The 16392-nt window shown below is 39.8% G+C and overlaps 1 protein-coding gene and 1 non-coding gene across 3 annotated transcripts in view; one reads left to right on the forward strand and one right to left on the reverse strand.

The window, feature by feature from the left end:
* Positions 1-16392, forward strand: part of FAM168A (family with sequence similarity 168 member A) — a 205016-nt gene that overhangs the window by 24765 nt on the left and 163859 nt on the right. The gene's annotated exons all lie outside the window — the stretch shown is intronic.
* On the reverse strand, positions 8959-9031 carry TRNAR-CCU. The gene has a single exon. It is a non-coding gene; the product is annotated as a tRNA-Arg (tRNA).

The raw sequence follows: 16392 nt of genomic DNA on the forward strand, positions 1-16392 counted from the left end.
TGATGCTAGCTGCACTGTGCTATATGTCTGACATTGATCCAAGGGAAATATTTGTTTCAATCCTCCTTATCACCATTTTATAGAAGAAAAAACTGAGACTTGGAGAGAGGAAGTAACTTGCTCAGTCTCACATATAATGAAGGGATGCAGCTGTGATTAGAACCCAAGTAGTCTGGGACTTCCCTGGCGGTCCGGTGGTTGAGACTCCAAGCTTCCCACTGCAGGGGGCATGGGTTCGATCCCTGGTCAGGGAACTAGGATCCCACATGCCGCGAGGCATGGGGCACCCCCCCCAAAAAAAAGAACCCAAACAGTCTGACTTCAGAGCCTATGTACTTAACCTCTACCCTATAATTTTTCAGAAACTGCTTGTAAGCATATATAGGTATATATAAAATGTATCTGATTTGCACCTTAAAACTCTGTGAAGCAGATATGCTGTATCCACTTTATAGATGAGGAAAAGTGAAGTAAATTAATTATACAAAGTTATGCATTTGTTGAGTGGCAGAATCTGGAGTCCAACTCCCTGGTTTCCTGACTCCAACTCCTATATTTTTCCCCCTCTATCATTACTATAGCCATTGGTTAGAGCTATACATCTATTTTAGGAATAATGTTTTTAGGTATGGAAATAAATTTCTTTATCTAGACTATCTGGAGATAAGAGGCAGGTTTAAAGAATCTTTCTGTACTCCCTTCTTTTTCAAATCCAAGGGGCAAAATTCCCCAGTAGATAGACTATGAAAGCTCCTTGAGAGTAGATAGGACAGCTGTGTGTGTGTGTGTGTGTGTGTGTGTGTGTGTGAGAGAGAGAGAGAGAGAGAGAGAGAGAGAGAGAGAGAGAGAGAGAGAGAGAGAGAGAGATTGGAGGGGGGGAGAGAGAGGGAGAGAGAGAGAGAGAGAGAGAGAGAGTGAGAGAGAGAGAGAGAGAGGGAGGATCTCTATTTTCCTAGTACCTGACATGGAGTATGTTTTCTGTAAAGAAAGGTTGCTGACAGACTGCATGATTGAAAGAGTTCATGCTAAGTCTAGTACTATTAAAGAGTGATGATGCTAAAATTGCTAGATTACTTTTATATCCTTTGCTTTCTCCTGATTGCTTCATTCTTGGTCACTGATTATGTTTGAAAATTACAGTAACACTAATTATAATGGCATTTAATATGTATTTGAGCCAGTATATGGTCACTGTCTATAACAGAGCCTTCATATGAGAGAGGGATTGCAGTTATGCATTTGTAATACTTGAAGAAGCAGTTTTTCTATGTCTAGGGGAACTTAATTGTACTGAACTCTTTCTGATTGCCGTGTCAGATTTTCTTTTTGTATTTCTATGAAGAAGATATGACAGTGGCAAATTAGTTTTCCAGTTTTTTTTGCTTAAATATGCATTTTAAATAAATTGAAGTAATGCTCTATTGTGACTTCCTTTTTTTACACTGAAATATTAACATTAAAATAAGGCTAACTCAGTAGTATATCATTAGAATATTTATGAACTTTGGAACTTCGTAGAGCTGGGTGAGATCATCATCTGCTCCACCCTCACACTGTCCTACATTTCAAATGAGGACTGGAAGCCCAGGAAAATCAGTTAATTTGTCCAAGGTCATACAGTTTGAAAATGGATAACCTGGGACTAGAACCTAAGTTTCTCTGTTTTTTCCACTCTTTTTCTCCTTTGAAAACTATTTTCTTACTTTGGCAATTTTGAAGCCAAATATTGCCTTTAAGTTGACATCATACGGCTGAAATCACAAGCTCAAGAGTTTTGGCTCATCTGTCCTGTAAATAAATAAATAGATAAATATAGATAGATTGTGTGGCTTTTGATAGGAACATCCTAATAGCAACAAACATCAAGGAGCAAGTTCCATTAATAGCTTTCTTCCTGGTCTTTGAGAAGAAGCTGGTTTTGTTTCATTTAGCTTCTAGGCAATATCACATTCAAATATGGTCATGACATAGCCTAGCTACTTAATTTTCTGGGTACGTTGCCCTGAATTATTTTTTGCGTATAATTATAGTGCAACATGTTTGAGAATTCCTAAGCCCCTCTTATTTTAGTCTGACATGGTTGTTATGTTCATGTAAATTACCCCTTACCTAGGAATGTCATAATTGATTCCTTTGTTCCAGATTGCAGATTTGAGTGTCAGGTAGTATTCTACATATTACTTTATCTTTTAAGAGTTAGTTGTTTTATTGTGGGAACTGTATGAGATCAAAAAATTTGAATTTTCAATCTTGATTACTTGGCTACAGTCCTGGTCCTACTCTGTCACTTGGCATACATCAATCCAGCTGTTTTCTCATTTTATGTCTGTTGAGTGCACACGTGCATCATCATGAATGTTCCCCTCAAATCTTAAAGGTATTACCAATATATAGTAGGGCCCTGAGATTTGTCTTGCATAGTTCCTTGCAGGTTTTACAAGTTTAGAGGGTATATAATTAGAGTACAGGGTAGCTGCTGAAACAGATACTCAAAAAGTCAGTGGCTCAAACAGAGACATTTATCTCTTACAGCTGGGTTGCATGTGCCTCAGTTAAATCTTGGCAGAAAGTGCGGGTAGGGTAGTGTCTATACTAAAAGGAAGAAACGGAAAATGGATACTCTTAGCAGCTTCTTCCACAGAGTCATAGGTAGAGCCCTTAATGTAGTCATAGGTAGAGCTCATAATGTAGCCCTTCCCACATCCATTATTCTCTTCAGTACTCACCACAGCCTTTGAGGTAAGTGGTATTATAACCATTTTGCTAACTAGGAAACTGATTCTGAGGTATTAAGTGACTGATTTAAAGTCACATGGTTGGCTCAAAACCTGAACCCATTATCTTCTTCCCCAAACCTTCTTCTCTAGTGTTTCTTGTCCTAACTAATGCCACCACCATTCTCTCAGTCACTCAAGCTGGAAATTTGGGATTTCCTTATCTTCCCATACTCCTGCAGTCACTAAGCTATATGGATATTATTATTAGTTTAAGTTTATTTTATTTATTTATTTTTGGCTGCATTGGGTCTTCATTGCTGCGCCTGGGCTTTCTCTAGTCGCGGCGAGTGGCAGCTACTCTTTGTTGCGGTTCGCAGGCTTCTCATTTGGTGGCTTCTCTTGTTGCGGAGCAGAGGCTCTAGGTGCACAGACTTCAGTAGTTGTGGCTCGCGGGCTCTAGAGCGCAGGCTTAGGAGTTGTGGCGCATGGGCTTAGTTGCTCCGCGGCATGTGGGATCTTCCTGGACCAGGGCTCGAACCCGTGTCCCCTGCATTGGCAGGCGGATTCTTAACCACTGTGCCACCAGGGAAGCCCTAAACTGTATGGATATTGTAACCTTAATATTTCCCAAATCTGTGCCTTTCTCTCCTCCCATAGCTGTTGCCTCAGCTCAGACTCTCAGTATCTCTTGTCCAGACAGTAGCTTCCATTCTTCCCTTTGCTGCCAGGGTCACCTCCAGTGACCCTCCCCACCCTTCTCAGCCTGACCTTGCCAAACTACTTGCAATCCCTGGGATTTACCATATGCTGTTATACTGTCAAACCATTACTCATGTTGTTACTTCTGTTCAAGTGGTCCTTCTCTTCTTACCCTGGCAACACACAGCCTTATTGTATTTTAAAAAATCTAGCACCAATATCGCATCCTGTATAAAGCTGTTGCTTTCTTTTCCAGGTAGAATTGACTGTTTTTCTTCGTTTCTCCTGTGTTGATGCCTGTCATAGAACCTGTAATACTTTGTTGTATTCATTTATGTGTCTTCCTTGAACCACCAACACTTACTAATTGCTTGAATGAATGGAGTATATGACAGATACTTAAATCCAAATTCTGTGTTTTTCTTATCATAATGACTCATCTCATGTGAGTGTGTACATATTTCTCGGGAGTTGCTTCCCAGCACCGAATCTGGAGTTCTGACCTTCTTGGAGCTCTTTTCTTTGGCAGTCAGGAGCAAACTCTGCTTGAACAGGGCTATTTCAACAAATAGGTGCCATTGTGGTATCATCATTGCCCTGTCACATGTTTAGAGTTCACATAAACATAAACAGTTTAATTTGTAAGAGTCCATCTCTCCGAAAGGACCTTAGAATAATCAAACTTGTGGGAAAATTATTTTTCCATTTTTGGGTTTTGTTTAATTTGGCTTTTAATGCAGGTGCTGCTAATACGATTGTCCGTGACCTGCAAAATAAATGTTGGATGTTTGGACTTAATTTTTTATTGATTAAATCAAGGGACGAAAGAGGTTTGCTATACATTTTGGAGGAAAAGTAGACAAGTTAGAAAAAAATGCATCCCCTTAAATGTGGTTTTATTCTTGAGGTTATTTACAAAGTAAATGAAAATGAAAAATAAATAACTTCAATTTACAATAGGCACAATTTAGGGAAACGTAACATCTTAGCCATGAGTGTAAATTCAACTTGGTCATTATCATTTCTGATCACTGAAGCTTACTTATTGTGGATTGAAACCATCTGTTTTGGTGTTAATCCTTTAAAACTCAATTGGTGGATGTTAACATGATAAAGGGTAATAAAGCTTGAAAGATGGTAGTCATTTGGTCTGGTTTACTTTTCAACTAATTGCATGCAAACTTAAGTGTCTTTGGGAAAAAGGAGAGGGAGGAATTAATGCTGTAATCAACTATTTTGATCTCAGCTTGAGCCCTGCACACCTGTCACTGGCTTGTGGAAGTTTTCCTCTGTAATTAAAGCTCCTCTCCCATATTATTACTTAATTGGATGCCACTAGAGCCTGGTGAAACAGTGGAATCCTCTTAATTGCATACCAGCTCTTAAAACAAATCACCAACGTTTAATGTGGTATTGTTTTTATAAGCCTTTCCTGGAAACAGTTTTGATCTTCCAAGTCCAGAAGGAAATGTAGTCCCTGTATTTTGAAGCATTGAGGATTCTGGTCTTTATAGAAGTCTTATACTACTTTGAAACATCTTTCCACAAAGAGTTAAAAAACAGTAATGTTTACACAATGGTTTACAATTTGATCATGTGCTTTCCCTTGCTCTGTGTTGTTTTTTTCCTATAACAGCTTCATGAAGAAAGAATATACTCATGTTTCCCATTTTACAGGTGAGGAGACTGAAGGTCAGAAAAGTGACTTGCCTGGTGTTACACAATTAGTAACTGGTGGGGACTGATGTAGACCCCAAATCCTACCTCCTTTTGGTACCTCATGCTGTCTCAATGAGCATAAAGTGCATGTGTGGAAATGTCATTTTTGTGGGTTTTAATTTTAATTCTGTTTTGTCATATGATAATGTGGTCTCAGCTTAGTGTGTTTGGTTCTTTGCTCTTTGAACTTTCAACCCTTATACATATAGTGGAAAGAGGCAGCGTGGTAGTAGGTAAAGAAGCTAAAATGCTGGGAAATGATGGATTGTTTAGTTCCATGTTTGGACCATGACTGTATCTAGCGGAAACATCTTTCTGTAGGGTTGGCATAGTCTTTGCAGTCCTGCTGCTTATGTGGACAAGGCCTTTGCAGTATATTTAAGTGCTGAGCAGTTTTGACAGCTAATTTAAGTGAGCTTCTGTGGCAGTCCCCTCCGTTGATGCCCCAGTACCCATCTTCCTCTCCTACCATTAGGACCTAGTAGTGGAAGGAGCTCTTGACAGGGAATCAGGAAACCTTTGTTCTACTCTTGTAGCTGAGTGATTTGCTACCTGACCTGGAGTAAGTTTGGTTAGTACCACCTCTATGAAGACTTCCCTGAGTCCCCTGGTGGCCTTAATGCCTTTTGTTTCTGGATCCTGTGACACTTAGCTGCTGTAGCACTTATTGCTTTGTACTGCAGTTATGTTTCTTTCTTTTCCATTGGAACCATAACTCTAACCCTTTTTTCTACCAGACATTTGCACTTATGAATCATTGCCCTAAATTCTAAATTCCTTGAGAGCACAGTCACAGGGTTCCTTGTGGTGGACGTTTGTAATTTGCTTCTTTAGCTTGATAATGGCCTCAGATGTTGGTTTTAGGTACTTGTTTTTTTGTGGTTTGGGTAGGAACTTCTTAGCCCTGGTGTATCTGAACTAGGCCCAAGCTAACCAGCACATCACATTCCTCTAGCCACAGTGATTGATTTAGGGGTAAAAATATGTTCTAAGCCTCTCTAAACTGGATGTTCAAGACTTTTGTGGGAGCTACTATAGAAAACCCTCTCTCAATCCTGCTGGACTAGAAGGGTGCTAGCTTCTAGAAGGACTAGAAGATGCTAAGCTGTTTGGCCACCATAAGAGGGGACTCTGGCTCATGATAGAACCAACATTGAGGAAGCAAGGCTAAAGAGATGGAGATGATGACTTGAGCTCTGAATTAGAGGCTCTTACCTAGGCTTCCCTAATCCTGGGCTTCATTTAATTAAGCCAGTAATTAGACCTTTTGCTTAAACTAGTTTTGATTAAATTTTCTGTCATTTACAATGGAAAGAGTTTTAACTGATCTATTTCTCTTCTGCACCTAGCATAGTTCATGGCCTAGAATTTGTTACATGCGTAAATGATCTCTATGAACATGAACAGGAATTTTTTCTCTCTGTCTGGTTTTTTTTAATAAAATGAGAATAATAATTTCTGACTGTGTGATTCAAAGAGTTTTTGTGAATTTCTAGTCTCCTTCAGCACTTAGTCTATGCCAAACAATTTACCATTTAATTATATAATTATATATAATGGTTAACTTGTTTTCTCTCAACTAGACTGTTGAGAGACCCTCTAAAAGTGGGACTGCAGCTATACCTATTGTTTCACTCTAGTGCTCAGCACAGTGTTGGGAGAATAGTGGGAATTCATGAATGCTTATTAATGATGGTAATAACAGTTATAATTTTTTTTTTTTTTTTGCCCCGGATGTGCAGGCTCAGCAGCCATGGCTCATGGGCCCAGCCGCTCCGCGGCATGTGGGATCCTCCCGGACCGGGGCACGAACCCGAGTCCCCTGCATCAGCAGGTGGACTCTCAACCACTGCGCCACCAGGGAAGCCCTAACAGCTATAATTTATTGTATACTTTCTTTTAAAAAATATTTATTTGATTGTGCTGGGTCTTAGTTGTGGCAGGCAGGCTCCTTAGTTGTGGCTCACTCGCTCCTTCGTTGCAGCACATGGACTCCTTAGTTGTGGCATGTGAACTCTTAGTTGCAGCATACATGTGGGATCTAGTTCCCTGACCAGGGATGGAACCCGGGCCCCCCGCATTGGGAGCACAGAGTCTTAACCACTGCGCCACCAGGGAAGTCCCTGCACACTTTCTTTAGGCCAGACATTATGTAGAGATTCTACGTAAATTACCTTTAAAAGTTACTTAGCTAATAGCACTACCTGTTAGGTAGCTATTAGATAAGTAGTGTTGTCTTCAGAAGTTAGGTCATATAGTTAACAAGTGAAAAAGCTGAAATTGTTGGTTGAGTTATGATGGGAAATAAATGTGACTGAGCCTTCCAGAACATATACTAGAAATGTTTGAGGGGTCTGGCTGAGGTGAACAATAGAGGTGAACATCAAGTAAATACCTGACAGGCCTGGAATTGCTTCAGAAGCCACCGTCGAGTCTCTTCTTGGCATAATTTCATTGATTTCCCCAATTTTATTAGTATTAAATAATGAAAGATATAGAGAGTAGAGGCTTTGGCAATTCCGGTTGTGAGTGTAGTGTATAGTATGGTGGTGATGCCCCATTGAATAGCCCAGTAAATGCCCGCTTCCTGGGTCCTTCATGAATTAATGCCTTAGCAAATGGGCTTGACTGGTGCTCAGAGAATATTTTGCTCAGGTTCTGGCAGAACTACCTTGCTAGTAGGTAACCTTTAGTTTTTTTTGGTTTTGTTTTTTTAAAATATTTATTTATTTGGCTGCATCGGGTCTTAATTGCGAAACCTTTAGTGTTTTTTTATTATTTATTTTATTTGGTTGTGCCAGCTCTTAGTTGTGACAGGCGGGCTCCTTAGTTGTGGCATGTGAACTCTTAGTTGCGGCATGCGTGGGGGATCTAGTTCCCTGACCAGGGATTGAACCCGGGACCCCTGCATTGGGAGCGTGGAGTCTTATCCACTGCACCACCAGGGAAGTCCTGAAACCTTTAGTTGTTTTTTGTTCTTTTTTAAATTTATTTATTATTTTATTATTTATTTTTGGCCACATTGGGTCTTCGTTGCTGCTTGTGGTCTTTCTCTAGTTGTGGCGAGTAGGGGCTACTCTTTGTTGCGGTGCTCAGGCTTTTCATTGCAGCGGCTTCTCTTGTTGCGGAGCATGGGCTCTAGGCGCGTGGGCTTCAGTAGTTGTGGCACACGGGCTCAGTAGTTGTGGTCCACAAGCTCAGTAGTTGTGGCTCATGGGCTCTAGAGCACAGGCTCAGTAGTTGTGGCACACGGGCTTAGTTGCTCTGTGGCATGGGGGATCTTCCCGCACCGGGGCTTGAACCCATGTCCCCCGCACTGGCAGGTGGATTCCTTTTTTTTAAAATAAACTTATTTATTTATTTATATTTGGCTGCATTGAGTCTTAATTGCTGTGTGCAGGCTTTTCACTATTTGCGTTGAGCGGGGGCTACTCTTTGTTGCAGTGTGCAGGCTTCTCATTGCAGTGGCTTCTCTTGATGCGGAGCATGGGCTCTAGGAGTGCAGGCTTCAGTAGTTGTGGCATGCGGACTCAGTAGTTGTGGCTTGCAGGCTCTAGAGCGCAGGCTCAGTAGTTGTGGCACACGGGCTTAGTTGCTCCGTGGCATGTGGGATCTTCCCGGACCGGGGCTTGAACCCGTGTCCCTTGCATTGACAGGAGGATTCTTGACCACTGTGCCACCAGGGAAGTCTGGCAGGCAGATTCTTAACCATGGCGCCACCAGGGAAGCCCCTGAAACCTTTAGTTTTTAATGAGCTTTTTTTCTTTTCATAAATACAATTTATTTATTTATTGGCTGTGCCACACAGCACGTGGGATCTTAGTTCCCTGACCAGGGATCGAACCTGTGCCCTCTGCCTTAGGAGCGCAGAGTCTTAACCACTGGACTACCAGGGAAGTCCCTTTAATAAGCTTTAAAGTCAAAAACCAGATTAAGCAAGACATCAGATGGAGAAAGTTCAGCATTATAGACTTCATTCTATGATCGAAAATACTGTCACCTTGAAGCAAGCCATTTAAATGGTAGACCAGGGTCTGAATCGTATGATGCTATTTATTGAGGACCTGCTAGATGATTTGCATATATTGTCTTATGTAATCTCCAAAAGAGCCCTTCAGGGTAAGTATTTCTATCCCCACTTGTGATGAGGGTCAGAGAGGTGAATAGAGGTCATACAGCTGTAAATATTCCCTTTTAGTGTTTTGAATCATAGTCCTTCCCAAGATTGTAGCATTGAACCTCAAAGCAATAACCACAAAAGAGAAGAGGATACTTAAATTATCAAAAAAAAGGTATTTTTATTTTCCAGAGTGTGTGGTGTCACTTTTTTTGTTGTTTTAATTGGGGCCTAGTTGTTTTACAATATTGTGTTAGTTTCTACTATACAACAAAATGGAGTTCCCTGTGCTATATGGCAGGTTCTCATCAGTTATCTACTTTATACATATTAGTGAAAGTGTCACTTTTTCCCCCTTGGTTAAAGTATACGGATATGAAAATAAGGTCATTTCAGTAATGGAAGGAGGCCTGATAAAGACCTCCTTTATCAGGAGGTCTTTGGTTTATGGATTTTTCTTTTAAGTGTTTGACTTGCCATTTCTGGTCAAGTGTTTGACTCTGCCATTTCTGCCATAATTTTAATATCCTTATTAGGGATATATTATTACCAAATTTGTGTGGTCTTTGTTGTATTCATTCTACAAAGAATTTAGGGTAGTTTACAATAGTAACTTAATAAAATAATATAAAAAAAAAGTTATTCAGTACTAATGAAAATGGAATAACATATGTGTCTCCCTACTTGCTGTAGGTGAGCTACAAATTTACTTCTGAATTTCCTAGAAACCTAGGAGAGAAGGATGACTTTTAAAAGGAGAAAACAAGGGAGTTCCCTGGAGGTCCAGTGGTTAGGACTCGGCGCTTTCATTGCCGTGGGCCCAGGTTTGATCCCTGGTTGGGGAACTAAGATCCCTCAGGCTGCACGGAGTGGACAAAAAAACAAACAAACAAAAATAGATATATACACACACACACACACATACATACATACACACATGTTTACATACGTTTATGTATATATGTATATATAATATGTGTTTATATATATATATATAAATGTGCAAGCTATAGTTTAAAGTAGTACAGGGTAAGTTCCCAGAGGTGGGATTAATCTGCACTTCTGTGATTATAGGAGCTCCGAGGAGAGGGAGGCCACTTTTGGCTGGGGTAACCAGGAAAGACTTCTCAGCAGAGCAGTGGGTATGTTGGGAGTCCAGCAGGTATGTCTGGCTGGAATGGGGACTTCGTGTAGGAGCCTGGGCCATCTAAACACATAGGTATGCAGACACTCCTGTTGCAGGATAGGTTTCAACCTCTTCCCCCTTTTCAGGACTCAGAGGCTCCTCGTTTCTCTATACCAGTTGCATCTTCTGCCAAGGCCCTCCTTTGTGGTCTGGTTTACCCCCATTTCCCAGGATGGATATACTTGAAGAAGCTACTTTACCTCCTATATGTTCAAACATGCTTACTCTTCTTTCTTTTTTCCTGAAATGACTTTTTCCCCAGCTTACATGTTTTTTTGCACCTTTCAGGCTCTTCTCACTGGAAAAAGGAGAGCTGGTGATACATTTGTGAGCTCCTGATACATTTGTTAATGGTGTAAAAAAAAAAAAGTGCTTTGGCATGTAGAGGTAATAACATATTTCTTAAGTATGTTAATAATAAATTAAGGTTAGGAAGTTTCCGTATTAGAGAAAATCAATAGATTAGTCTCAGCAAAAAGTACCTTAATTTTAAAGTGGATAAACCAGGGATATCAAAATTGAAAAAAAATTTGGTTTTAGACAACATTGTACTAGATAAGTTTTTTGATGAATTATATTACATTACAGAATATCTTTACATAGTACCTGATGTATTGTAGATATTCAGTAATTTTTTTTTTAATTTTAATTTTTGGCTGCATTGGGTGGGTCTTCATTGCTGCACGTGGGCTTTCTCTAATAGTGGTGAGCAGGGGCTATTCTTGGTTGCAGTGCGCTAGCTTTTCATTGCAGTGGCTTCTCTTGTTGCAGAGCACGGGCTCTAGGCGCGCGGGCTTCATTAATTGTGGCACGCAGGCTCAGTAGTTGTGGCTCACAGGCTCTAGAGTGCAGGCTCAGTAGTTGTGGCGCCTGGGCTTAGTTGCTCCGTGGCATGTGGGATCTTCCCGGACCAGGGCTCAAACCCCAGTCCCCTGCATTGGCAGGCGGATTCTTAACCACTGCACCACCAGGGAAGCCCAGTAAATGTTTGTTTAATTGTATTATTTAAAAAAAACAACAACAAAAAAACCCTTTTTATTTTGAAAGAAAGGTAGACTAGCAGGAAGTTACAGAACTAGACATAGAGTCCTGTGTAACCTTCCAACTTTCCCCAGTGGTGACATCTTATATAATGAAGAGAATGTCAAAACCAGGTAATTGGGCTTCCCTGGTGGCGCAGTGGTTAAGAGTCCACCTGCTGATGCTGGGGACACGGGTTTGTGCCCTGGTCCGGGAGGATCCCACATGCCGCAGGGCGGCTGGGCCCGTGAGCCATGGCTGCTGAGCCTGCGCGTTCGGAGCCTGTGCTCTGCAGCGGGAGAGGCCACAACAGTGAGAGGCCTGCGTACTACAAAAAAACCCAAACAAACCGGTAATTGACATTGATACAGTATATTTACTAGACTACAGACCTCATTCATTCATTTTACCATTGTTTTAAAAATGCATCGCTTTGTGTGTTTGTGTGTGTGTGTATAGGTCTATCTCATGTATAGACTTGTGTAACAGCTGCCGCAGTCAAGATACAGAGCTGTTCTATCACCACAAAGGAACTCCTCGTACTGCCCCCTTTATATTTGCACATAAACCTCCTTCTCTCCTCCAGCCTATTCCTATTGCTGTCCTCTGGCAATCACTAATGTGTTCTTCATCTGTAAACTAGTTTTGTAATTTTGAGAATGATATATAAATGGAATCATATAGTGTATAACCTTATGAGATTGACATCACTAATCATAATGCCCTTGAGAGTCATCCAGATTGTTGTGTGTATCATATCATATTGTCCTTTTTTGCTGAATAGAATTCCATTGTATGGATGTACCGGCATTTATTTAACCATTCACCTGTTGAAGGACATTTGGGTTGTTTCCAGGCTTTTGCTATTACAAATAAAGCTGCTATGAGCATTTGTATACAGGCTTTTGTGTTTTTATTTCTCTGGGATAAATGCCGAAGAGTGTGATTGCTGGGTTGTATAGTAAGTGCATGTTTTGTTTTATAAGAAACTGCCAAACTGTTTTCTAGGGTGGCTGTACAATTTTACATTCCCACCAGTAGTGTATGAGAAACCCAGTTTCTCTGCATCCTTGCCAGCATTTAGTATTATCATTGTGTTTTATTTCAGCTATTTTAATAGATATGTAATACTTCTTTCAGTTTTTCTTTGATTAAAGATACATTTGTCTTTAGCATATGGTGGGTTGATAGCTTTTCAGATTTGTTGTTTGTACCCATTGCACTTAATTTTTTTTTTTTTTAATGTACTTTACTTTTTTTTGGGCCATGTGTTATGGCTTGCGGGATGCAGGGATTGAACCCAGGCCCCCTGCAGTGGAAGCTTGGAGTCCTAACCACTAGACAGCCAGGGAATTCCCAATGTATTTTACATTTTTTTAAAAATGTAGGCCTACAAGGCTATTTAAAACTTTTTCCAGTATTTTAGTTTTCTCTTTGTCTCTACCTGTATCCTGGATCCCAGCAACAGGAGTATTAGCAAAAGTACCTTCACTGGGCTTTCCTGAGTGAGACTAATTCTATGGATACAGCCACCTGGACTTATTTAATGTTAGTGTAGTGCAATTGAGAATTTTGTTTATATTCTCATTTGTGGCAGCTCCCTAAAGATCTTGTTTTCTTTCCTGATGAGAATCAAGAAATGCCTTCTGTCCGTTGCTATAATTTGGGCTATGGGAAGAAAAGGCAATAACTCAGTTTTGGGGATGTGTTTGTAAGGGGAGTGTTCTCTTATTGACTGACTGAAGTGAAGTTCACATAACATGAAATTAACCATTTTAGAGTGAACAATCCAGTGGCATTTAGTACATTCACAATGTTGACAACTATATCTGTCTAGTTCCAAAACATTTTCATCACCTCAAACAGAAATCCTGTACCCATTAAGTAGTCATTCCCCATCCTTCCCTTCCCCCAGCCGCTGGCAACCACCAGTCCAATTCTGTCTCAATGGATTTACCTATTCTGTATATTTCATGTAAATGAAATCATACCATATGTGGCCTTTTGTGTCTGGCTTCTTTCACTTAAGATAGTGATTTTGAGGTTCATCCACACTGTAGCATGTATCAGTGCTTCATTCCTTTTTATAGTTGAATAACGTTACATTGAATGGATATGTCACAATTTGTTTATCCATTCTCCCGTTGATGGACATTTAGGTTGGTTCTACCTTTTGATTATTGTGAGTAGTACTGCTGTGAACATGTGGGTACATGTATTGTTTGAGTACCTATTTTCAATTCTTTGGGGTCTATATCTAGGAGTAGAATTGCTGGATCATACAATAATTGCTTAAGTTGTTGAGCTGCCAAACTGTTTTTCATAACAGTTGCACCATTTAACATTCCCACCAGCAATGTATGAGGGTTCAGATTTTTCCGCATCCTTGCCAACACTTGTTATATTCGCCTTTTTTTTTATGACCATTTTAGTGGATGTGATGTAGTATCTCATGGTTTTAATTTGTATTTTCTTATTAGGTTTTTTTTTCTTTTTTTTTTGGCCGGGCTATGCAGCATGCGGGATCTTAGTTCCCCAACCAGGGATCGAATCTGTGCCCCATACAGTGGAAGCATGGAGTCTTAACCACTGGACTGCCAGGGAAGTCCTGCATTTTCTTATTGACTAATGATGTTAAGCATCTTTTCATGTGCTTGTTGGCCATTTATATATCTTTAGAGAAATAACTATTCAAGTTCTTAATCCATTTTTAAATTGGGTTGTTTGCATTTTGGTTGTTGAATTGTAAACATTCTTTATATATTCTGGATACCAGATCTTTGTCAGATATATGATTTCCAAATATTTTCTCCCATTCTGTAGGTTGTCATTTCACTTTCTTGATCATGTCCTTTTTTGCAGAAAAGTTTTTAAATTTAATGAAGTCTAGTTTATCCATTTCTTTTGTTGCTCATGCTTTTGGTGTCATATCTAAGATCCATTGCCAAATCTAGGGTCATGAAGATTTACCCCTGTGTTTTCTTCTAGGAGTTTTATGGTTTTGGCTCTTATATTAGGTCACTGATCTATTTTGAATTAATTTTTATATATGGTATGAGGTAAGGGTCTAGCTTTATTCATTTGCATGTAAATATGCAGTTGTCCTGGCACCATTTGTTGAAGACACTAGTCTTTCCCCATTGATTGATCTTGACACGCTTGCCAAAAATCAGGTGGCCATAGGTGTATGGGTTTACTTCTGGACTCAGTTCTATTCCATCGATCTATATGTTTCGCCTTACACCAGTACCATGCTGTTTTGCTTACTGTAGTTTTATAGTCAATTTTGAAATTGAGACTTAGAGTTCTCCAACTTTCTTCTTCCTTTTCAAGATTGTTTTGGCTATTTGGAGCTCCTTGTAATTCCTTATGAATTTGAGCATTGGCTCTTCCATTTCTACAAAAAAAGGCTGTTGAAAGTTTGTTTTTAATTTTTTTTTTTTAATAATTAAAAAGAAAGTTTTTGGCCGCATTGAGCAGCATGTGGGATCTTAGTTCCCTGACCAGGGATAGAACCCATGTCCCCTGCATTGGAAGTGTGGAGTCTTAACCACTGGATTGCCAGGGAAGTCCCAAGGCTTTTGGAATTTTGATAGAGATTGTATTGAATTTGTAAATCTCTTTGGGTAATATTGACATCTTAACAGTGTTAAGTCCTCCAGTCAGTGAACATGGGATGTCTTTGCAGTAATAATTCAATTTTAAGGTCTTCACTTTTCCAGCCTCCCCTGTGAATCACGTTTTGAAAGAAGAATCTACCTTCTTTAATAATGTGGAAAACCCACTTTTTGGAGTCTTGGAGATTTACAGACATTCATGAAGCATCAAGTTCATCCCCCTTCTTAGTTTTTAGTTAAAACTGCTTAATCTAATAATCTTTGTGGTTCACTATCCTCAGTGGCATATACTGGAAATACCCTGAATTTTGTAATCAGATAGATCTGGGCTCCAATCTTGGCTCAGATTGTATAACATTGTGCAGTACAGATACTGTGCTGAGCAAAAATAGATATAGTTCCCATAAACTTATGGAGCTTACAGTCTAGTGGATGAGACATTGATCAAATGATCATACACACACAATGTATAAAATTATAACTGAGGTAAGTACTACCAATTAGTGCTTTGTGTTGCTCTGGGTAAATATCATATGGGAATCTGACCTAGTCTGGAAGTTCTGTGAAGGCTTCTCTAAGGAAGTGATATTGGATGTGAAGTCTGAAGGATGAATTGGAGTTTTTTAGGCAAAGGCAAGGTGGGGATGGTGAGTAGAGTCTTCTAGGTAAAGGGAACAGCATATATAAAGCCTCTGACAGAAAAGGGCTTGGTATATTTGAGAAAATGAAATAAGGATTGCCTATCTACAAAGTATAGAGCTAGAGGGGGGACATAAATGAAAAACATAGAGGACCTGATGTTTTTCTTTGTTTTTTTGTGTTTGTTTGGTTTTTGGTTTTGGCTGCGCCACGCAGCATGCAGGATCTTAGTTGCCTGACCAGGGATTGAACCCATGCCCCCTGCAGTGGAAGTGCAGCATCTTAACCACTGGACTGCCAGGGAAGTCCCTGATGTTTTTCTTTATACTAAGAATAAGTGGAAGCCATTAAAGAGTTTTTTTTAAGTTATTATAAAATATTGGCTGTATTCCGTGTGCTGTACAATACATCCTTGTAGCTTACTTATTTTATACATAGTAGTTTGTACCTCTTAGTCCCCTACTCTTATCTTACCCCTCCCCGTTTCTGTCTCCCCACTGGTAACCACTAGTTTGTTCTCTATATCTGTGAGTCTGTTTCTGTTTTGTTATATTCATTTGTTTTATTTTTTAGATCCCACATATAAGTGATAACATTCAGTATTTGTCTTTCTCTGACTTATTTCACTAAGCATAATGCCTTTCATGTCCATCCATGTTGCTGCAAATTCTTTTTTAT

Source organism: Phocoena sinus, chromosome 8 (assembly GCF_008692025.1).
Source record: "Phocoena sinus isolate mPhoSin1 chromosome 8, mPhoSin1.pri, whole genome shotgun sequence".
NCBI lineage: Eukaryota > Metazoa > Chordata > Mammalia > Artiodactyla > Phocoenidae > Phocoena > Phocoena sinus.